This window comes from Stenella coeruleoalba (assembly GCF_951394435.1).
Source record: "Stenella coeruleoalba genome assembly, chromosome: 20".
NCBI classification, from domain to species: domain Eukaryota; kingdom Metazoa; phylum Chordata; class Mammalia; order Artiodactyla; family Delphinidae; genus Stenella; species Stenella coeruleoalba.
Window position 1 is genome coordinate 42,535,781 of NC_137166.1, and position 8,813 is coordinate 42,544,593.

General features: G+C 46.9%; 1 long non-coding RNA gene across 1 annotated transcript; it reads left to right on the forward strand.

Moving 5' to 3' along the window:
• Positions 1–1,822: 1,822 nt before the first annotated feature.
• LOC307179170 lies at positions 1,823–8,598 on the forward strand. Its single transcript, XR_013825339.1, has 3 exons — positions 1,823–2,313; positions 2,594–2,691; positions 8,153–8,598. It is a non-coding gene; the product is annotated as an uncharacterized lncRNA (long non-coding RNA).
• Positions 8,599–8,813: the final 215 nt, after the last annotated feature.

Here is an 8,813-nt window from a genome sequence, read left to right on the forward strand (position 1 = left end):
GTGGAGTTGCAGACACTGAGGGTGGAGCTCAAGCTCAGGGAGCGGCATTTCACCGGCCCGACGTTTACCCAGCCTCCTTCAACCCCAGATTGCTTTGGGAACTCACTCTTCCACCTGAGCAGCAGTGCTAGTGCGGATTTCCAGGCGTCTTCAGCTGGGCCCTCTGCCTGGCCCGTGGCCTGGTGTGGCCACGTTCCTGAGCTGTGTGGGTCTCAGCCAGGAGCTGCTGTCCTCCCAGCCAGATGGGGCCTTTGGAGTCTCAGCCTGTCCCGAACCAGCCCTTCCCGTTGCCCTGCTCAGCCTGGTTCAGCTCTCTCCTTTCACACAGCCCGCTCCGGTCTCCCACGACACCTGGGTCAACTGTGACCCCGGGGATGGGGGGATCACTGACTCTGGGGAGAGGGGCTCCCGCCAGCGTGGGAACAAGTTCTCACGGGGGTGGAGGGAGTCCCACTGCCAGAGAGGCGTGTCTTCAGAGAGGCAGAGGGCTGTGTCCATGATGGAGGAGGTCAAACAGCAGCCCCGTACCTGCAGCCCGGGAGGCAGAGAGGCTGCTCCCCGTGTGTTGTGCGGGAGCCACGCGTGTGGGTGAGGGGCCGCAGAGTCTAAGGGAAGGTCGCAGGAGCCCAGCCTGGGGGTGTCTCACGGCGAGGGGTCGGTGGGGAAGACTGCATTTAGCTCTGATACGGACTGACTCTCCCTCCCACCCTCTCTTCTTTAAAAAATATGTGTCTATATTTAAAGACTTCGTTATACTTGGTCTGATTGGAAGACAAGAATACCTCATTGGCTTTGGGCCTGAGCACCTGGGTGGATGCCTTCCATTGTCCCGGAGGGCAGGGCAGGTTCACGTGGGTGCATAAATAGAAGATTCTGTCTTGCCCTTTGGAGATGCCTGCCGTGTGGAGCATGTGAGCTTGGAGCTCAGGGGAGACGTCAGGGCAGGAGATACACGTTTTGGAGCCATGTGTGTATAGAGGTATTTGAAGCCACGGATGAGATCATGTGGAAGGAGGATGAGATCAGGAAAGAGAAGAGGCCCAGGCCTGAGCCCTGGGGTGTTCCCGCCTGTATCCCTCAGCAAGGGGGATGGAACAGGGGCACCGGTGAGGCGGGCGGGCAGGGGGAGGGGTTAAGGTGGCATCAGAGCAGCCAGCTCTTTCAAGCATATCGGGCAGAGGTGCAGCAGCTGCAGGGGTCAGGGTGAGTTCTTTTAGGACGCCGAGGCCTGTCTGAGGCTCCCTGCCCATGTCTGTAAGAGCGTGTACACTCCATGTGGGCATTCCCAGGGTTGTCTTCCCCACCGGACCCTGGTCCGCATGGGGACGGGGGTGTCTGTGACTGCAGTGGTCACAGCTGTGTCCACTTGGAGCCCAGCGTCCCCAGCCTCCGGTGCTGGGGGATGTTGGTTAAGTGGTTGAGTGAAGGGGTCAATATTGTAAAGCACTTAGAACACTAACAGGTGCATAATAAATGCTCAGTAAAAATGAGTTACTGTTAGCTGCAGACTAGGAAGTAGCTGAAGACGGGGTGACGGCAGTTCAGGAGGCCTTGCTCCGGGGCCCACGGGAAGCCACAGTGCCCGGCTGTAGACTGGACCAGGGTGGCGGCTCCAGGTGCCGAGGGATGGAGGGGTTGGAGATGCCCAGCGGCACCATGCAGGTCAGCTTCGTGTTGCCAACACTGCAGCTAGCCCCCGAAACTGGACCGTGTCACCATCCAGGAGCCCACAGCTCCATTACTACCCCGAGCCCAGGTGAAGCCAGGAGCGATGCAGGAGGAAGGGGCTAACTTAGGAAAGGAGCCTTATCCAACGCCATCAAGACGGCGTCTCTCACACACTCATCCCCCCAGCCTGGATGACGTCTGCAGAAAGCGCCGACAGCTTCACTCTGATGACGCAGCCCCGGGGAGAACATTAGCTGAAGCGTGAAAGTCACTGGAGGCCTTTCTGACATCCTGTCGGGCCAGACAGGCGTGGCTCACCGCTGGGTGAGGGAGGCATAGACTCTTTTAGGCCAGCTGGACACTCAGCTCCGCGTCCCTGAAGATGAGTGTCAGAGCTGCAAACGATGTTTGGAGATCTCAGAGCGAATGAAGGAGGGTGACACTGAACAGCTACAGAGGGACTAAAGGAGCTGGCACTGGGGGAGGAGAGGCTGACCACGAGCTGGAAGAAAAGAACCGTGAGACGGTGACAGAAAATCTTAAGGATGTCCAGGTTGAGGCTGAGACTGGATCCAGAGGCAGCTCAGTATCAGAGGGAATACGGTGAATTTAAACGACAACAGCTGGAAGGATGTAGAAAACCAGGTGCGTTCTATTCCTGGGGAGTGGAGCAAGGTGAATGCTGCGGGGGGCCGGACGGCGTTGCTACCCGTGCCCTGGCCGGTAGGACGGGTTTGAAGCTTTAGAGGTTTCTGCGTATTTCCAGTGGAGTCTGGAGTCTCAGACATGTCTGAGGAGCCGCTGTTGTACTGGTCTGGGGGCTCCTTTTTTCTTTGACTATGCAGTGGGGCTTTCCTGGGCTGTGCGCAGCCGTTCAGAGAAGGGGCTGAAAAAGATGAGACATCCATTTATGTCTTCCTTACAGGGTGGATGTGGAGAAAGGCAAGAAGGAAGACGCAGGAGGCAGCGGTGGCTCCTGTTCTACTGAAACCCAGTTCAGCTCTGCGGAACAGTGGACAAAAGGTCTCAAGTTCATGCTGTTGAATCTTAAGTGGGGCCGTGCTTGGGTATCCTCACAGTCTTATAATAAATGAACTCCTTTTTTTCCTTAGGAAGATACTTGCCTAAAAGACTTACATTTTTTGTTTTGTTTGCAAAAAAAAAAAAAAAGTTTTAAATGAGATTCAGGTGATATCAAACAGCACGTGTTTACAATCCCAAAAAAGACAAAATGCAGAGAAGCCACTTTATTTTTTTTTTTTTTTTTTTTTTTTTTTTTTTTTTTTTTGGCGGTACGCGGGCCTCTCAATGCTGTGGCCTCTCCCGTTGCGGAGCACAGGCTCCGGACGCGCAGGCTCAGCGGCCATGGCTCACGGGCCCAGCCGCTCCGTGGCATGTGGGATCTTCCCGGACCGGGGCACGAACCCGTGTCCCCTGCATTGGCAGGTGGACTCTCAACCACTGCGCCACCAGGGAAGCCCGAAGCCACTTTATTTTAAAATATCCTTTGATAGATAGTTTCCAGAGCTACAGCAGCCCCTGTATAGGGACCAGCCCTTTTCATAGTTTTGACTCTGAACCCCATGACTTCCTTTTCCTCCTTCCCTTCAAAATGACTAACTTAAGTTTGCTTTTTTTTTTAAACCTCAGTTGAATTGAAACCAATGTGTTTTCACTGGATTTTCTCTCTCTCAACTTCCTGCACTCAAAATATGAAATGGAAATTTTTGTCTCCATCGAGATGATGAAATGTATGAGCCACATGTTGGATGACGTGAGAAAATGACATATAAGCTTTGCCTGGCCACCATATGATGTGGTCAGAAGCTTGAAATTTAACACGCCTCTCTCGGTTCTAGTACTGAATGCCCGCTCTGCCCTGTGTTAGAGATATGCAATGGTGTTGGGTACTGTTTGGGTACATACTATTATGTGTAATAAAAGATTTGCTGTAGTCTGAAAAACAAAAGTGAGTTACTGTTATCACTAAGATGAGTCAGTATAGAGTAAGGCATTTCTACAGTTTGTACGTGAGTCCCTGTGTGGGACAGTGTCTGTGTCACTTCAGCAATGGTGTGTATGACTCTGCACGTACATCCTATGTCCGTGAGACCTGCCACTGTAAGGCTAGGGGGACATGTGACTCAGAGACCAGGCATGGTGTGTGAGGACCGCCAGGCTTCTGCTTTTGTGGCCCCAGCTAGTCTGGTTTTGAGGTCACAGCAGCATCCCTGACTCAGGTCAGCTCCCTCCCGAGAAGGGGCCACTGAGCCAACCGTAGACCCTCTGCACATTGCCCCAGGACCAGGGCCCTCTGACCAGCCCTCTCTGCAAGTCCCACCCTGGGTCACATGGCCGTTCTGCGTCTCTTCCCCTCCTTTGTCTGCTTCGGGAGCCCCATCTCACCCCTTGGTGCTGCTCTGAACCTTCTTTGCCTGGTCCCGCTTGTCTCCCTTCCAGCTCTGCTCAGGGCTGGGCCACGACCCTTCCTCACCCTCCATCAAGAGGAAGTGTGGGCTCAGTTCCTCTTTCTCCTTCTCCAACAGAAACTCATTGGCCTGCAGCAGCCCTGGCCTCCTCCTTGCCATGATCACAGGGAGAGTGACTCGAAAGCATTTTCAAGCTGTCCCCACCCTAAAGATGCTTCCTAGACCCAGAGCCCTTTCCTCTTCCTCTCTTGCCCTCCTTTTTAAAATTTTATATTGAGAAATATATTATGGCCAGTGAGGCTAGAAAACACAGGTTCAGTTTGAAGGAAAGAAGAACACATGCCAGTGGATCTATTGATAACTTCCTAGCTGGAGAAGTAGAACGTAACCAGCACCCTCCATGTGCCCTGCTCTGAACACCTCTCCCTTGGTTACCCTCTCAGGTGGAGCTCTCATGCCGAATCATGTGTCAATCACTCCTTTACTTCTCTCTATTGTCTTACCACCTATTCATGTATGCTTAAACAATTTGTTGTTTACTATTGAGTGCTTTGGGGTTTTATATTGATTGAATCATCCTAAATGTTTTCTTCTGTGTTTACGTCCTCTGCTCACCCTTACATTTTAGCGATTCATCCATGTTTATGTGTTGGTTTAGTCATTCATTTTGATTACTGGGTAATAGTCCATTGATGAAGACACCATAAATGATTTCGCCGTCGTACCGTTGATAGCTATTTGGAGTTGTTTCTATTTTATAGCTTTTAGAGAACATATCTATGCACGTTCTTGTACATTCTTGTCTTGGCTCACATATTCAAGAGTTTCTCTAGGATATATACCAATGAATCATAGGGTATATATGATATTTCACTTTTCTAGATATTGTAAAATCATTTTTCAAAGTGGTTGTAATAACTTACATCCAATTCAAATTCAAGATTACAGAATTTTTACTTACTTTCTTCTACTTTACCTCTACTGTATTACATCTAATCCATATGATATATGCATTCACCTATACCACATTTTTTTCTTTTTTCCCCCATATCACGTATTTTTAAGGAGTTTATACTGATCCTTCAAATTCAGGACTACAGCACTTTTACTTAACCTCTTTGCTCTTCTTTGCTACAAATCAAGTGTTCTGTAATATCTATGTTTTCTTCTAGAAGTTTTACGATTTCAGGTCTTACATTTAAGTCTTTAACCCATTTTGAGTTAATTTTTGTGAGCAGTGTAAGATAGGCATCTAGTTTCATTCTTTTGCACATAAATATGCAGTTTTTCTAAGACCATCTATTATTGAAGTAACTATCCTTTCCCCATTGAGTATTCTTGACTTCTTTGCCAAATATTAGTTGCTCTTATGTGCATAAGTTTATTTCTGGGCTCTTGATTCTGTCCCATTGGTCTATGTGTCTGCTTCTATGCCAGTACCATAATTTTTTTTTTAAGATTTTTTTTTTTTGATGTGGACCATTTTTAAATTCAATAAGAATTTGTTACAATATTGCTTCTGCTTTATGTTTTGGTTTTTTGGCCCCAAGGTATGTGGGATCTTAGCTCCCTGACCAGGGATTGAACCTGCACCCTCTGCATTGGAAGGCAAAGTCTTAACCACTGGACCGCCAGGGAAGTCCCAATGCCAGTACCATAGTTTTTTGACGGCCACAGCTTTGTAGTATAGTTTGAAATCAGGAACTGCGATGCCTCCAACTTTGTTCTTCTTTCTCAAGATTGCTTTGGCTCTTCAGGGTCTTTTGTGGCTCCATATGAATTTTAGGATTGTTTTTTCTATTTTTGTGAAAAATGCCATTGGAATATTGACAGGGATTGGGATTGAATTTATAGGTAGCTTTGGGTATTATGGACATTTTCACAATATTAATTCTTCTGATCCATGAACACAGATATTTGTATCCACTTATTTGTATCTTCTTCAATTTATTTCATCGATGTCATAGTTTTCAGTGTGCAGGTATTTCACCTCACTGGTTAGATTTTATTCCTAATTATTTTGTTTTTGTTACTTTTATAAATGGGATTGTGTGCTATCCTTTTCAGGTAGTTCATTGTTAGTATTTAGAAATGCAACTGATTTTTGTGTGTTGATTTTGTACACTGCAACTTTACTGAATGGACTAGTGTTTTGGTGGAGTCTTTAGGATTTTCTGTATGTAAGATTATATCATCAATTTTACTTCTTCCTTTTTAACTTCCAGTACTGTGTTGAATAGAAGTGGTAAGAGTGAGCACCTTGTCTTGTTCCTGATCTCAGTGGAAAAGCTTTCATTTTTTTCACCATTGAGTCGATGTTAGCTGTGGGCTTGTCACATATGGCTTTCATTTTGGTGAGGTACCTTTTCTCTGTACTTAATTTGTTGAGAGTTTTTATCATGAAAGGATGTTGAATTTCATCAAATGCTTTTTCTGCATCTGTTGAGATGATCATATGATTTTTACTCTTTCATTTTATTAATATGGGGAATCACATTTATTTATTTGCATATATTGAACCATTTTCATCCCAGGGATAAATACCACTTGATCATGGCATATGATTCACTTAATGTGCTGTTGAATTTCATTTGTGTATATTTTATTGAGAATTTTGCATCTATATTTATCAGGGATTTGGCCTGTAATTTTCTTGTAGTGTCCTGATCTGGCTTAGGTAATGCTGGCCTTGTAAAATGATTTTGGAAGTGTTCCCTCCTCTACAGTTCTTGGGAAGAATTTGAGAAGGATTAGTGTTAACTCTTTTTTTTTTTAATTTTTATACTTTTATTTTTAATTTTTATAAATTTATTTATTTATGGCTGCACTGAGTCTTTGTTGCTGCACGCGGGCTTTCTCTAGTTGTGGAGAGCGGGGGCTACCCTTCCTTCCTTCCTTTGGTGGTTAAGTCAACGTGTCCCATTCACCTCTAATATCTCTACAACCCAGGTGACAACTTTGATCCATCCAATTAATGGGGTTGATGCTGAGGCATGACAGCGTTTATCGTGTTATAATATTTTAAAATTTCATATTTTCCTGATGCCTCAACATCGTCACAAACAAGCTAACGTATGATAAGGCTGGTCCACTCCACAAGTTCCCCTTCTTGCCGTTCCATGACCGTAACCTAGTGACATTCAAATGCACCAGTGAAATCTGCTCAAACCTTTTGCTTGTGTGCTCTTCCCTGACCCCCTGTTATGGCCCTTGCCCACGGGTCCTCAGCCGTGTTGGTGGAGCCTGTTCCCTTGGTGCTCCTCCCACATGGCCCCCTGTGAGGTGTGCCGTGTCTCTTTCTCTGGGACCTAAGAGTATAATGAACCCTTTACTCTCGTATGCCTCTTTGAGCGTCATTTTCGCAGCCATGTTGGAATGACCCTTAAAGACCCCACAAGGGGGACTTACTTCCCATTTACAGCACCCCAGCCCCCTTGGCCATCTGTGGGGGCACACCCAGCCATGGCCCTGTCCTTACCCACCTTTGGAGCACTTTATCTTTTCTGAGTCCTGCTAAGCTCTCCCACTGTGCTTTGCCGTTTTGTTGAAATCTCAAATCCTGTAACGAACCCCTTCCCACTGTCTTTGATATTGTGACGTGATCAATTTTCACATCTCTCTTTTTTTTAATTAATTAATTTATTTTTGACTGCGTTGGGTCTTCGTTGCTGCACGTGGGCTTTCTCTAGTTGCGGCAAGCAGGGGCTACTCTTCGTTGGGGTTCACGGGCTTCTCATTGCAGTGGCTTCTCTTGTTGCAAAGCACGGGCTCTAGGCACGTGGGCTCAGTAGTTGTGGCTCGCGGGCTCTAGAGCTCAGGCTCAGTAGTTATGGCTCGCGGGCTTAGTTGCTCCGTGGCATGTGGGAATCTTCCCAGACCAGGGCTCGAACCCGTGTCTCCTGCACTGGCAGGGGATTCTTAACCACTGCGCCATCAGGGAAGTCCCAATTTTCACATTTCTTTATCCTCCGATTTGGTCACTGGTGGGAGAGAACACGAGTGAAGGGGTTCAGCCCATCATCTGTAACTGGAAGTCTATATGATTTTACTTTTAGTGGTGTGTTGACATGCTGCCGTGGGTTTCCTTGCGTGAACATGTTCCATTTTGGGCTGCCTTCCTGTTGGCTTGGTGTGGCCAGGACCCCGCAGATGCATCCAGGATGGCTGACTCTGAGAAGTTGTTGCCTGGCACAGTGGAGACAAGAAACTCAGCCTGGGAAGCAGTAAGTGATGTCTGCCTCCACCCCATGCCTCCCAGGACTAGCAGTTCCTGGGGGTCCTGAAGGTCTGGATGGAATAGGGGGTATTTACTGCTCCAGGACATACCCTTGTACTCCAAGTCTACAGTGGGGTATTATCTAGAGAGACGCTTCTACAAAATCAACACTCTGGCAGTGGTTCCCCAACGTTTTCCAAGTCAGGACTTTGGCATTCTTTTTAAAACAATTAAATAGAAGTCTCACTTTAAAATTGTCTTTCTACAAAGCAATGTGTCTATACGCTAGCCCATTAGAACAATGTAAATAGTTTACTTCTTGTAAAACATTGCTTTCCTACTGGATATTTAAGACATTGTTTTGTAAATCAGTCGTGATAAATAATATAGTAGCCAAGTTTTATCTCTGGTCTTAATTGCATACCTAGGATAAAGTCCTAAAGGTGGAGATGGTAGTATGAATGGTTTTCAGATCTGTAATGATTTGGATACACACTGCC